This window comes from Antechinus flavipes, chromosome 5 (assembly GCF_016432865.1).
Source record: "Antechinus flavipes isolate AdamAnt ecotype Samford, QLD, Australia chromosome 5, AdamAnt_v2, whole genome shotgun sequence".
NCBI classification, from domain to species: Eukaryota; Metazoa; Chordata; class Mammalia; order Dasyuromorphia; family Dasyuridae; genus Antechinus; species Antechinus flavipes.
Window position 1 is genome coordinate 123,807,551 of NC_067402.1, and position 16,462 is coordinate 123,824,012.

Below are 16,462 nucleotides of genomic sequence, written 5' to 3' on the forward strand. Positions count from 1 at the left end.
CCTTGGTAATTAACAGTTCAAGGCCTAAAAAAGCATTGCTTCTACTCTTAGGAGAGAGTAGTCATACTGTCCAAGACAACAGGGCCCAAAGTTCCAGGCACAAAACTGAACGTGAAATTTTCTCATCATCCTTACCTGAATTTAAACTATAAACGTTGGTCTAAGCTTGACTTAAAATTCCCAGGGTTCTTGCTTGAAGAACAGTAGCTATATGTGTGATTGGCTAGCAAAGCTTTGTAACTCAGAAATATAGCTGGTTTTGTCTAGGTTAAAAAGAGAAGGAGATCTTATCATCAACTCTACAAAAGAAGCTCTTTTCCTCCCTCAGTCTTGTTTACTGATTTTAGGCAGCCCCAGGACAGGAGGAAGACTAGAGCCTTGCTTGAAGCTATAGGTATTTGATGTGACCTTCCAGCCTTTCATAGCAACATTTTCCTGGATCTTCATTGTGATAGCATTAAAAAAAGGGATATACAGGTGAAAAACCTTTTTCATATTGACATACAAACATGTTGTCTGAAAGAATCCAATTCAATTAAATATTAAGTGTTTATTTGGTGCAAAGAATTGTGCTAGTACTGGGAATTCAAAGGCAAAAAATAAAAAACCTCAACCCTCTAGGAATATAGCTTCTATTGGAAAGAGGTGAACACACAAATAGATGATAGGGCCTTTACATAGCCCTCCCAAAAAATTTCACTTCCAAAGTATCTATAGTTGGTGCAATCTAGGATGGCATCTCCCTCACAATGCAGGGCTATCTAAGTAATACAAAGTTTATGCAAAACAGTTTCCTGACTTGGACAATGCTAATAATTGGAAAAATCAGGAAAGATGTGGGCCAATGGCTTAGGCTTAGAAATCTTTTAGTTATAATGACAATTTTTTGTAATGATATTTAATGATTATATTATTTGATCTATAATCTAATAGTCCTTGATGGGCACAGTTGAAAATAGAAGGGCTACATGATAATGCTGATTTATAAAAAAGAATACACATCATTCAAGTGCTATGAATCATTTAGTAGTTTTGGGAGGGAGAGGCAATGCTCCCCACATCTCATCAATGCTAATTCTGAACACTTATAAACTTATTGTTTGTTACATGTATGATATTTAAATCATGCTATAAGAATGTTTAACCAGTGGTCTAAAAGGATAAGTAGTATAAATACACACTTTTAAATGCAATCTGCATTATTGACACTTTCCTTAATTGAGATAATAAACAAACAATAAACCAAATCCTGATTCCTAGTGATTCCTGATTTGTAGTGAAGTGCACTTACACTGAAAATTTAACTTCAAGCTCTCTTAGAACTGGCTCCAGCACATCCTTGCCTGCAGAAAAAACAAACAAAAACAAACAAACAAACAAACAACAACAACAAAAAAAACACTTTCTCCCTAAAAACCTTTAAGGAAAAAAATGTGAACAACAAACAAAATACCAGATACTAGGTCAGCAGATTAATACTCAGAAATACCTAAACTCAGATCCTACCTCAGATACTCATTTATGTGACTCTGAGGAAGTTATTTAATTTCTTTGTGTCTCAGTTTCTTCACCTATAAAATGAGGGGATTATAAATGATGGTCCCTTAAGCTCCTTCTAGCTCTATATCTATGACACTATGATAGTAACTTATATTGTAAAATAAATTTCTAGAATACTGATAAGATAGCACATATAAAATGCAGTGGAACATTTCACAACTGCACTTTGCAAAAAAAGTTGCATCTTAAATATTCTAATGACAGCCTCTTTCTTAATCTTTCTCTTTAAACAGGAATTGCTGATTTTCTTTGTGATTTCTAACAGTTTAATCAGTCATCGGAAGGTGTAACAGCTGGAATGTAGACAACTCTCTATTCCAAAAGATGATATAATTTCAAAGAGCACATCACTTGGATCATATATGTGAATGATCCTGTAAAAAGTCCTTTCAAAATTACATGAACTGATGCTAAGTGAAATGAGCAGAACCAGGATATCATTGTACATAATCCTAACAACAGGATTATACAATGATCAATTCTGATGGATGTGGCTCCAGTAATCTTGTGATAAAGACAGCCATCTACACCTAGAGAGAGGACTATGGGAACTGAGTAGGCTACAACATAGCATTTTCACTTTGATGTTGTTTGCTTGTTTTTTCTTTTCTTTCTCAGATTTTTCCCTTCTTGATCTGATTTTTCTTGTGCAGCAAAATAACTGTACAAATATATATGTATATATATGTATACATATATTGGATTTAACATATTTTAACATATTTAACATGTATTGGATTACCTGCCATCTAGGGGAGGAGGTGGGGGGAAGAAGGGGAAAATTTGGAATCCAAAGTTTTGCAAGCATCAATATTGAAAAATTATCCATGAATATGTTTTGTAAATAAAAAACTTTAATTAAGAAAAGACCAAAAAATATAAAAAAGTCATTCAGAGAGAGTGTACGAAAAAGAACTGAGTTGGCCTAGTCAATTCTGGGGATATATATATATATACCTATCTATATAGATAGATAGATAGATAGATACACATATATATGTATATATATATATGTATGTATGTATGTATTCAGAGATATACTTTTGGGGACAGTAGAAGCATCCTTTGATTCCCATGATGACAACAGAGGGAAAGACTATGTCCATGGGGATTAACCACTGAGTCAAAAAAGAACAAAGGTTTCAGTAGCATTTAAATGAAGAGACAATTTCTATTCTTGTTTTCTTTCTCTTTTCTCCTGAAAGCATTGCTTGAAGTCTCTTTGGTGTCTCTTGTTCTTCCCCCTGCAGTAAATGGTGGCTGCTTGTACATAGCCTATGTATCTCAATGATTTGCCTGAGTCCTGAGACAGGTATTTACAAACTTGGAGAGAACCTCTGGATTGAAATGAAAGCACGGAGGCTCCTGGACCCATCCGTCAGAGCTGAGTCTTCTGTTCGCGCTTCTTGGAGAAGATTACCACCAAGAGGAAGTGCCCGAGCCATGTGCTGGTTTACCAGAGGACGTGATCCTTTCCGTTCTGAAAGTGCACACAGCCAAAGTGAAAGCTTTAATACAGTGGTATCTCGGCACTCATCTGTGAAACTCTGTTTTCAGTATTCAACACGTTTGACAAGAAAAAAACAAAAAAGGTTTAGCAAATAACACTTGCTTGGTACTTTTCACATTTGGTTGTTGTCATGGGACATGTGCATCCCTGCAGCATACAATAAACAATGGTGCTGGAAGGTGCCCGGAGTGACCTGCATGCTCAGCAGGAGCAGAAGCAGCAGGAGCATTAGGCGCCCACGCAGAGGAAGTGGCGGCAGTGGAGGCAGAGGATGGCCCAGGACCCCTGTTAGCCCTAAGCCCCAGTGGGGGACCAGAGCTCTGGGTGAAGAATGGGGCCTGACCATAACCTCCCCTTCCAGGCCCTGCTCCCCGTCCCCAAGATTGGATGGTATGAGGTGGGGGAAAAGTATAAAATGAGTTGGGTCAAGAAGAGAAGAGCCTGGCCGGGCTGGGATGGACTGTACGAGCTTATTTCTCCATGTCTGGAAGCCCCACTTGTCCCTATAGGGAACTGGATGTGGACTGAAAACGTACTCCTTATGGGAAAAACTCATTTGGTACTTGTCTTTTTACCTCGTGGACCCAATTAACTCTAAGTACCAAGGTACCACTGTATTTTGATGTTTTGAGTATTGACCTCTCAAAAGAATAAAACAGGAATCAGGTATTATTGGGTAATATTTTACATTGTTGCTAATGCAAACTTATGAGTCTTTCATGCTTTAAGCATTTTTTTCATGGGCTATAAATAAGTATCTCTCATTCATTGCGTACCTTTTTACCTCATTTCACTACATATGAGCCAAGCTTAAACTTTAAATGATTTCCCCCTGAGCCTCAGAGTTGGAATGTAAAGAGTTACAGACTGCTAGAGTCTAATCTGTTTCCTTAGAGGCCACACTTCCCTGGTATAGAACCTGTTGTTCTGAAGAAGGGACCCTGAAACTCTAAAAATCTTTGAAGGAGAAAATCTCCTTCAACTCTGCAGAGTTGAAGGAGATTTTCTTCTTTAAGGATTTTTAGACTTTTGGGGTCCCTTCTTCAGTTCCAGAGCTGAGGGGTCTCAGTACAGGGCTTCTTAAACTTTTCCCATTTGAGACTTCTTTGCCTGAGAAATGTTTATGCGACTTGCATATATAGGTATATAAAATAGGTGTACAAATCAAGCATTTACTGAAAATAAATCATCATTTTATGAACACCACATTCAGTTATGAGACTTCCCTTAACTCATAGTTTAAGAAGCTTTGCCTTAGTGGAGGAAGATATCCTGTAACCTCCCTGGAGCAATGTGGTCTATTGTTACATTGAGATTTTAAGAAAGCTCATATTTACTCAGACTAGGAAAATTTATTCCTGATTTTTTAAAATTCCCTTCAGAAAGTTAAAAGATAAAACTTGGAAAAATATTTCAGTTTAGGCACATGGAGAATATAAACCGACTAACCATTTCAGGTGATGATTTCACAGGCATAGAATATGATAAATCACCAACATAAAGCTTGAAACTATTATCTTTATTTAGCTTTGACTCTATCATGTTTGTTTTTATAGTATTTTATATCTATAGTGATAGCTTGATGATATAAATGCGCAGATTTAAATCCCTAAACAAGATACTCTGCTGGTATTGCTGAGCAATTTTCTCCTCCAAAAGACCTTGTCATTATCTCCATGGTTCTCCTTATCTCTCCTGTAAGACATTTCCTCCCATCCCTATATTCTTTTTGCTTCAGCATATAGTCAGTTAGATGTTTTAAGTGCAAGAACTATTGTACTACAATATGAAGTAAATAGAGAACAACTAAGATTTAGGCACAAATCTTTTTTCTCAGCTGTGGCACTGTATCATTCTTTAATCATTTACATATCTACTCTTAGTTTAAATAAGATGTTTCTCTCAGCAATTTTAGTCACTAAGGAGTCTTTAATTTTTTTGTTCATTTTGTTAACTATTCCCCAATTACACACATTTTTAAACATTCATTTTAAAATTTTTATTCCTTTCCTGTTGCTCCTCCCCAGTAACCTGAGAAGGCAAACAAAATATTTTTCCATATTAGCCATGATGCAAAAAGCCCCCACAAACACATGAAAATAAAGTTGTTGTTTTTTAAAGTATCCCTCAATATGCACTTAGAATTTAATCAGTTCTTTCTCTGGAAATGGAGAGTATTTTTCAACTTCAGTCCTTTGATAAATCTTGAATCTTGTCTTAATCAGAGTAACTAAATCTTTCATAGATGACTATCCTAACAATATTGCTGTTAATGTGTACAATGCCTGGTACTGCTCACTTCACTTTGTATCAACTCATAAATTTTCCCAAGTTTCTCTGAAAGTATCCTGTACATTACTACTTAACACGCAATAGGATACCACCACAATCATATGTTTAACCATTCCCAACTGATGGGAATCCCCTCAATTTTTAATTCTTTACACCACAAAAAGAACTTCCATATATATATTTTTTGTACAAATAGGTTCTTTTCACTTTTCTTTAATCTTTTGGGGATATAAACTTGTAGTCATATTGCTGGATCAAAATGAATGCACAGTTTTATACCTCTTTGAACATAGTTCCAAATTGCTCTCCACTGGTGGAACTAGTTTAAAACTTCACCAACACTACATTAGTGTTCCAATTTTCTCACATACCCTCCAATTTTTGTCATTTTCCTTTTCTATCATGTTAGCTAATCTGATTAATATAAGGTAGTACCTAAGAGTTGTTTTAATTTGTATTTCTCTAATCAATTCCCTAAGGAGTCAATATTTATTCTACCAGCACTTCAGGCCAACTCTTTGTTTACAAGCTCAAATTGATCTTTTCATAGTCAACCAAACACTGTTTTAGTGGTTCTCTTGGTTTGTACTCCTAATGAAGAAATCGTGGTGGAAAAAAAGAAATATCTGTTGCCTTAAATTTTGCTCATCAGTTTTAGCTTTAGGGTTCTTTTTTTTTTTTTTTTTTTTAAACACTAGCTAGTCCATGTAATACTACCATCTGGATTAATTATCTTGTCTCTAGTTTTCCTCAAGACTTCTTTGCTCTTATCTTTTCTAATCTCTGACCTTGATGGTCAATACTGGGGAAGAGGAGGGTTCCTGCTTTCCATTTCAGGAGTCCCACCAGATATCAGAGTCTGATTAGGTTAATACTAATGTCAGGTATCTACAATGTGACTAGAAGAGTCACCATGGACCTCAGAATGCAGACCTTCAAAATAGGGCTAACACAAAAAGGAAGGAAAAGAAGCATTTATTAAGTTCCAACTATGTGCTGGACACTGTTCTAAGCACTTTACAAATATTAGCTTTTTGATTCTCACAACAACTCAGTTAGGTTAAGTGTTATCATTATACCTTTGTTATAGTTGAAATAAATATAGATTAATCAACTTGCTATTATTATCACTTTTTTATAGCTGAGGAAACTGAGACAAAGATTGTGACTACCTTGTCCAAGGTCACATAGAAAATGTTTGAGTCAGAATTTGAACTCGGGTCTTCCTAAACTATAGTACTAGCACTCTACCTACTATACTATCTAAATGTACACAATACTTCATCTTTGAACATTCTCCCTTTTGGATTGAAATTGAAAATTTGTTTTCCTTTCATATCTTCCTTTTCACGAGATAATAAGGTGGTTTTCCTATGTGCGAAAGCTAATCCTTTGTCATTGATTTCATAACCTCCTGTATACTCTAGAACTTTGCTCCATCATCCTACCTTCTTATATTTTCATTCATTCTACTGACTCTTTTCCCTCTGCCTATAAACATACTCAACAGTTCCCTATTTTAAAGTAAGTTTCACTTTTCCCTGCTACACTTGAAATGAATGTCTTCCCATAATCATTTGTGTATAGATAATTTCCCCATTAATTTTTCCATTTCACTAAGAAGTAGAAATAGTAGTCAATGAATGTTCTTTGCTTCCATTTATTCACTCAATGATACTTTAGACCTCTGAAATTTGCCTTTTTTTTGCACAACTCTATTGAAATTGTTTTCCTCAACATCACCGATGACCTCAATTTCCCAATAGTCTATGCTCAGTGACACGCCACTATACCTTTGACATTTCTGACTATTCTGACTTTAATATTGCTATTTGTCTAATAAATGATTTTTAATTAATTTAATATTTTATTATCTTGCTTTTTACATCATGACTCAATCTGTTGCTCTTCTTGCATCTCTTACAGAACTTTCCTCTGCTTGAGTCCTCCACTCCAAGATGCCTGTAGAGTCAAGACTTCTTTTGATATCTTCCTTCTCTAACTCAGCTCAATTCTTCCCTTATTCCTAAAAGTTCACTACAAATGCCATGTGCTCCAATCTGTCAAATCTAGATTCTCAGAATCCTTCCTTATAATTCTGAAATAGTTTCTTTCTATTGTACAAATTCCCTCGGGTATGACCCAATAATATCTTTGATTCATCCCAGAAGTTGTTCAGGACCTGTTTTCATATTCATTTTTGATTTTAATTCAATTGTTTTTACCTAGTCAAGGTATAAGAGCTAAAACATAAGTGCTTTCAACCTCACTCTTACATTCTTACTCTTGCCTTTGTTCCTCTTCTTCCTATACAATAAATAAAGGCATTCTAAAAGTTTTTATTCCATCTCTTATAGATATCTGTGATCCATTCCTATTTCCAGAACTCTTGTTCAAACCTTCATTCCCACTAACCTAGTGTAAGGATGAGTTGAAAGATGGAGCCTAGGGTATTGAAAACCTTAAGATTTGTGCTTCTCCCTAGCTTGGGAAGAAAATAAAAATATTTGGGGTTCAGAACTGAAGGATGGAGTTTTATTTGTTTTTTGTTGTTGTTGTTGTTGTCGTTGTTTTGCTATAGCAGAAGTTAAAATCTTCTGAAGAGGGAAGAATGCTAATTACTGAATTTAATTACCAGTTAATTGTTCTTTGTTCTTTGAATTAGATAATGCAAAGCATTCTTGAATCACTTAAGAACTAATCATAATTTGACTTCTGTCAAACAAACTCAAGTAAATTTGCTGGAGACAATAAATATATTCAAAAAAATAAAACTTGGAGAAAAATGTAAGAGGGAGGTTGAAAGCATTTCTGTCTTAGCTCTTATACCTTGACTAGAAGTAAGAACAATTGAATTGCAATCAAAACGGATATGAAAATAGGTGCTATATAACTTCTGGAATGAATCAAAGGCATTATTGGATCATAGCCTAGGAAATTTATATAAAAGAAAGAAACTATTTCAGAATTATAAGGAGGAATTCTGAGGATCTAGATTCGAAGGATTGGCGCGCACATGGCATTTCTAGCATATCTTTTAGGAACAAGGGAAGGCTGAGATGTGTTAGAGAAGGAAGATATCAAGATAAATCCTTTTCTCTATAGATACCTTGGCATGGAGGACTCAAGCAGAAGTTCCAAGAAGAGTTTGGCTCTTTCCCCAGCTTTCCCTTCTTTATCTATCCACAGAATATAGTATGCTATTTCATTATTCAAACATTTCTGGTAAACTGAATTTTGCTTCAACCACAAAGAAGCCAGAGGAGAAAAATAAAAGTCTTAGGTAGAAACCCTAACCTTTGCTTAAACATTAGAAATTTTCCTCACTGGGGGGCTTGGAGCAATTGTGCCTAAGCTCATAATTACTTACCTATAATAAGTTCCCTAAAGCTGAGTGGACCTTAAGAGCCATTCTATTCCTACTAGCCTTAAAATGACCTATTTATAGAAAAAAAGCACTGACCTTCTATAATAGCCTCTAGTCTCTCCTCTCTCCAATACATCTTTCACACTGACTAATAATATACAGGTCCAATTATGTTCTTCCTGTGTCTTTCCAGTGCCTACTGGATAAAACTCCTCATTTAAATGTCCCAAACACTCCACAATCTGGGTCAAAATTTCTTTACAGCTTTATTTTATACTACTTTCTTTTGTGCCCTCAATATTCTAATCACCATTCTATTCACTATTTATCATTCTAGTTTTGTCCTTTATGAATTTGTGCATGTTATTAGTCTCCATGCTTTGAATAGTCTCTCCCCATATATTCACCTACTGAAATCTTTTTTTTTTTTTTCCTTTAAGTGATGTGGTTGGAATAGCAATACCTAGTTCAAAATAAACATGTGACAAATTCACATTGGCTATTCTCTTTGACAAAAGGTAAATTTATTTAGGTTACAGACAAAATGGGATACAATAAACACTAGAAATGGCAAGTATGAAATAAGAGTTGGGAAAGAATATAGTTAGAAAAGGATATGTATTATGTGCAATTCTTCTATACATTAACATGTAGCACAAGAAAAATCAGATTAAGAAGGAAAAAATTGAGAAAGAAAACAAAATGCAAGCAAATAACAAAAATGTGAAAACACTAAGTTGTGATCCACATTCAGTCCCCTTACTCCTCTTTCTGATTGCAGATAGCTCTCTTCATCACAAATCTATTGGAACTGGGCTGGATCCCCTCATTGTTGAAAAGAACCAAGTCCACCAGAGTTGATTATTGCATAATCTTGTTGTAGTTGTGTACAATGTTCTCTTGGTTTTATTCATTTCACTCATCATCAGTTCATGATACTCTCTTTCTTAAAACAATGTAAGATCTCATAAACAATCAAAATCATTTGGGTCCCATGTAGAAATGTTAATTTTTGTTGCACTTGCATTGCATTCAAACTCAAGATCTTTTTTTCAATTGAATTGCTCTGTATGTCCTATATTTTATACCTGTGAACCCCTTTAAAACATAATACAGTACTTTTCAGTTTCTGTTGCAGCTCAAAGCATATGAGCCCTTTGATCTCAGAGGCAAGATGAATGAGGCAGGATAATCATAGAATGTGAAAAGAGCTCTAGGTTATTATGCAAACAGCCTGTTGACATACATTTTTGCAAGCATGATCAGCATGTGAACAGTTGGCAATCCCCAATCATCATTCAGAGAAGCAGCCCTCCTCCCCTTTGCATATGCAGAATATCTGCCAATGGGAGGAGAGCCAATCCAGCAATTCAGCAATGTAATGTCCTGGCTAGCTTTCTGGAGGTTCGCTGGATGAGCCTTGGTCTTAAGTGAGGAGTGATGAAGGCAGGAGAGCCGCCAGCAGGATCTGTTTCTGTCTCCATCTTCTGTATCTCTTCTGTGTATGTGTCTGAGTCTGTCTGTGTCTGAGATTAAGCTTGAGCCCTCATCTCCAGTCCTCTCAGCCCTTAAATACCTCAGTATGATTACATCGTTACATCATACTAAATATATGCCATCATTATATCACACTAAGTATATGTGAACTAGAGAACCATTATCTCATCAATCACACTGAGTAAGCATCCTGCTGTAAGTATCCTTGCTTCTAATAGAACACAGGTGATCATGCCCTCCTTGACTTGGGGGGGTGGAGAAAGAGGGGGGAGGTAAGAAATTCCAAAGGGAAAAATAGGGAGCCAAACCAAATATTTTTATTAGGTTTTCTCTGGGCTGAAGGATCTATACCTCATTCGGAGCTCCCCTACTATCTGGGATCCTCTATACAGCAAGATGCTCACAGGTGAGAGACCCTGGTTCAGGCGAGCCTGCTCACTGAGCCACTGGCTGTGACTGTCCAACTTACCTGTTCCCATGATCACAAATCATTGCTCCTTGCTCAACAAGGGCGTTTCTGCAACATGGCAGAAAAGTTATTGTGCACCAAAGGTTGAGGTGGCCTAGGTACTCCCTCTCGGTAGAGCCCCATAACTTAGCAAGTTTCATCTTTGCAACTAACTCAACCTTGTGGATTACCTAGATCTCTTTGGATTCTGACTGTTGCTGCATGCACTAGTTAACTCAGCTCTTTGCCATATGCAGATGTGAAAAGCATTTGCTACATGCCTTTATCAAAATGATTAATGATATTGAACAACACAAGGCCAATAATAGATCCATGAGACATTTTGCTAGTGATATCCCTCCAAGCTGATTAATAACTATTTGTTATTCCACTATTTCAGAATCCACTTAACTATAATGTTGTGTGGTTTGTATCATATTTCTAAACATAGTGAGAGAGACTTTGTCAAATGCTTTGGGAAAACCTTGATTAATTACGCTGTAATTAAAGAGTCATACTGTTTCTTTATCATCATTGCTTTTCTTTTTAGTTATTATCAATCTTTTCCTTTGATGTTGCATCCTTGAATTTTGTAAAGAATTGATGTCAAGTTCACAGGTCTATCATTTTGATTCAAATATATTTGTTGTAATTGTTTTCAAAATTATTGAGACATTTGCTCTTGACAAATTCTATGGCACCTATCCCACAGCACCTCTCTCATTCTCCAGGATCTTTTCAACTTCCCTTCCAGTGGCTCAGCAGTCACCTCTACCAATTTTTTCAGAATACTGAGATATTGTTGACTTGGGTCTGATTACTGAAATCATCTAGGTAAAATCTTATTTTGTTCTTTCTTGTATTTTGGGTCACTATTGCCTATTTTTTATTTATAAAATAAAATTTGCCATTTTTTATTTATAAAAAACAAAATTAAAAAAAAAAAAAGAGTTCAGCTGGCTTTCTCTGTCATCTTTTATCAATATCTCATCAGTCCCAAACAATAGTCTTATCCCTTCTTTGCTTCTCTTATTTCATTCATAGTGTTAAATCCAAAGAAGATTTATGATATCCTTAGTATTTATATCAACCTCAGTACATTCTTAGTTTTACTGCTTCTGATATTCTGTTACAGGACTGTGCTATAGTTGTATATTTATTCCCCATTATCTACCCTTTCTTCTATCTCCTATGCATGGTATTTAAACATTTAAGCTGATCGATGCATCTCTCATATAATCAAATCAATTTCTTTGGACAACTCCACCTTTTCTTTCATAGTGGTATTATTTTTGCCTCTTAAAGATTTAAGCATCTCACCTAATATGGTGACTTTCCACAATGTGGTATCTTACCAATCCTTTCTCTGAATTCTTTGAAATCTATTTCCCTAAAAATCTAGGTTGCCTGTGTCTCCTCTTTCATAAACTCAAAAAACCAATGTCCAATTTCTATCAAGCTTTGCATTGTTACTACTTTAGCAGTCACTTCCTCTTCATCAGAATTAGGGGCAGACTAGATATTCCCTTTGATATTTTCTCCATTTTCTGAAGGAAGAAATCATCATTAAGGCAAGCCAAGAATTTAGTAGTTGTTTTCCTTTTGGCACACAAAGAAAGGGAGTTCCAGAATGTTCTGCCTGGTCTCTGCCCATACCAGCATCTGGTTTTTAGTTCACCCTATCTACTATGGAATATTCTAAATGGGTCTTGGTTTCCATGACTTCTCATAGATAATATATTGTATTCCCAATTAACCCTTCACATTCTAGACTCCTTTGGTTTTGGATATCTTTTCTGGGTTATCAGTTTGCATCTAGTTCTCCGATTCCTAATTTAATTACCTATTTTATTACAAACTAGTTTAATAGAGGCCTACATTAATTCATATAATTATATTGGTTACCAGCTATTACAGGAGTTTTACTACAATTTCTATTCATCAGATCACACTTGAAATAAAATTTTAAGCTTTGAGATCCTTTTCAAAGGATTCCTTTTCCTTTCAAGGATGCCTAGGTTTTGTTTTTTAAAAAAATACTTCACTAGTTCTACTCTTTATGAAAACAAAATAACACAACAAATCCCACAATATTACAACAAGTAACTTAGGCCTAAAAACTTATTTTCTCCAAAGTTAATTCTTAATTTTACCTCTTACTTTATATTTCCGAGTTCAAAAGTAAATATGATTCACAGCAGATAAGCAAGCCTCGTTTCAAACAGTCAATTTCTGAAAAGCATAGCTTATGGAATAAGAGGTAATAGGAAACTCATTACTTTGTTTCATTAAAAAAAATTCATTTTACATTTTACCTTTTTTACCTAGAAATACCATCATTAAATTGGTAGCCAAAAGAGATCTAATAAAAGGGGAAAGGACCTATATGGTATAAATAAAATAAGCACTTGGTAATCCTTAGTATATTGGTTGATATAGATCAAATTTGAGAGCTCTATGAATGGACATTTTGACATTTTGGATCATGATTCCTGAATCAAATTTAATTGTGATGTCAGCAATGACCAGCAAGAAGTCAACATTAAATCTGTATGCAGAGAGGCAACTAAGTTATCCTTTACACATTATTAATCTTTTTTCTCACTCTATAAAAGTTCAGTGACATTATAGTTGTAAATACATTGTTTATTTCCCAATAGTTTTGAGTCTAAATTTTGAATAAGCAAGGCTTTAATGTTTTAAATTCAGTATCCTTACTCACTTCTACCCTAATACAAACCAAAATCAGCTTTTCTGATTCCTTTCCCTTTCTTCCCTCTCTTTACTTCCAAGTTTGCTTCCCTTCAACCCCAGGTTAAAAAAGGAAAATTTACAGACCTGTGTACATATAATAATAATAATAATAATGTTAAAATTAGCACAACTCAAACACCTGTTTATTCCATAGCAGTTCAACTCTTCTGAACTGAAGGTCTCTAATTAATTAACCAATGAAACATTTTTAAGCACCTATTTCTACTGTCAGACACTGCACTAAGCACTGGGGATACCACAGTCCCTGCCTTCAAAAAGATTATTCTATAATGGGGGAGACAACATGTAAACATATATCAAGTAAGCTATACACTAGAGAAATTGGACCTAATTAAAAGAGAGAATGTATTGGAATCAAGAGGGGTTAGAAAGGTTTTCTGTAGGTGGTGGGGTTTTAATTAGGATTTAAAGGAAGCCAGGAAATTTAGCACTTATAGTGAAGGAAGGATAGTGTTCTAGGCACAGGAAGAAAAACCATAGAAAATGTCCAGAGCAGAAAGATGGAGGGTCTTATTTATGGAACAGCCAAGAGGCCTGTGTTACTGAAAAGTATGTCTTGGGGAATAAGATGTAAGGAGACTGGAATGTAGGCGAAGGCTAGCTTAGGAAGGGCTTTGAATTTCAAACAGCATTTTGATTTTGACCCTAGAAGAAAGCCACCAGAGTTTATTATGTGGGTTGTGTGTGTGTACTTGTGACAAGCAGACCTCCATTTTGAGAGCTGAGATAGACAGATCTATAAACAAGCTGTGGTAGTACTCAAGGCTTGAGATGAGTGCCTGCACTAGAAAGGTGTTATTATCAGAGGAGATAAGGGATGAGGGGATTTGAGAGATATTGTAATCAGCAATCCTTGGCAATACCTTAACAGCCTGGGCATGGGTAGGGGGAGAAAAAAGGGAGAAAGATAGTGGGACATCCAAGCATGAGGGACTGTGAAGATAAGAGTTGTCTTCTTGTTGCTGTTATTTGTCCTTCATTCTAGAAGAGGCTCAGGGAGGGGATGACATGCAAGTGAAATGATGTGAGGGAGGGCTGTGCAAAGTTATGAGCTTCTCTTTCTCCTCTGGAGCCAATCTGGGCCCAGTGGCAAAATATAGATCAGAATGACTGCAGGTGGCTCTGGATGCAATGGGAGATAGTGGCTTTTTTAAGCCAAGGTCTTTAACAGGTCTTATTTTAGTAGCCCAATCAGTGACTAAAGCTAGGTAAGAAAAGAAGCAGAGAATGACCCCTTTTACCTACCTTTAAAAAAATCAATCTTGGAGGCGAAGACCTTCAGGATTTCTGGCCAAAATAGAAACAATTGCTATTTACTCTGAGGCAGAGTGCAAACAATGACTTGGGAACTATTTTGGCTTGGGAACTATCTCTAGTCAACCTATGAGAACCAGAGTGATTTAGGTTTAAGACATGGTCCCAGTCTGTACAACCCAATACATCTTGTGATTGCCTCAACATAAGTTCAAGACTTCTTAGTCTAATACATTTCTGGATTTTTCATAAGATTAGAAGAGAATGGGTCCTAATGAACGATTTACAATATGGCCCCAATCTCATAAAAAATGTCTTTCTGCACTCTGCCACTCATTCTAACTAGCTTTTCTGACCCTTACATGTAGTACTCCAAATTCTTTTTCTCGTTCCTTTGCAATGGTTACTGTGCCTTGTCTCTTTTCCCTCATTACTATAATCCTCTCCCTTCTCATGTCTGCCTCACTGAAACTCTCTTCCAGTCCAAGAACTACCTTCTACATAAAGTCTTAACTGATTTCCTAAATTTAGTGCCCATTCTAACAACCTTGTATTTATTCGATAATTCTTTATTCTGTAATACAAATTGTCTTTTTTGATAGAATAAAAATTGGAGAATACAATTTATTGTCTTTGTACTCTCAGTACCTAGAACAGTATCTAGCATTTAATAGGTACTTTTAAATATTCATTATCACCATATATATAATTGTATATGATTTTAATTTTCTTTTAATATTTTATTTCAAGAAATATATTTTAGAAAAGAACTCTGGTAAAGATAAAAATATGTTTTCAAGAGTTATTTATTTTGGGGAGAGTGAGGCAATTGGGTGAAGTGACTTGCCTAGAGTCCCACAGCTAATAAGTGTTAGGTGTCTACAATCATATTTGAACTCAAGTCTTCCTGACTTCAGGGCTAGTGTCCTATCTGTAGGGGACTTGAAGAGAGTCTAAGCCACAAGTCCAGGTCAGAGCTTACAATTCTCCTGTTCCCATGAGGAGCAGGCTCAGGGTTCAGCATGTTCTCCATGAGACCCTTTCCCATGAAACCACTAAGGAAGTGAGGCATAGAGGGGCCAGCTTGGCTCCCAAGAGACAGAGTGCAGGTGTTTCTTCTCTCATGTTCTATATAAAGCTGAGCTAGCTATGGAATAAAGTTGTTTTTCATCTCCTGCCTGACCCATGCTTTAGTCAGCTTATCATCTATCCTGTCCTCCTCCAGGGCTAAACTTTTCTCATTGTAGCTATGCTAATCCACCTGCAACACCATCCATTGCAACATCTAGCTGCCCTCTCGAGTTATTTTAAAATAAATCTATTTATGTGCTACCTTTATGTGTTGACTTGAAGAGATAAGAGATTGCCCCATATTGAAACACTTGTAGAATTTAGAACTTAAAATTTTGTTAGAATGCTTCTTTCAACATTATATAAATTCCAATAGATATGTGAGTTTGGAAGTCTATTTGCAATCACCATTCAATTCACCTCCCCCAAAAAAAGTTTTATTCTGTATCTTAGAGAATCCAGAATTAATTGGGGAGGAAATTGGAGGTCTTGAAGAATTGCAAGTATTATTGAGAGATGAGACCTGAATATCACTGTATTCTGGAATTCTCTGGAGAGAATACAGTACAATGATAAATAAGTAGCAAGGCAGACAATAAGATTCTCTGCTCACTGAAAGAGAAGCAAAATCTGAGGTTTTATTTCAATCAGATATGATGAGGATCAGTGCAGGGCAGGGAATTGTGGG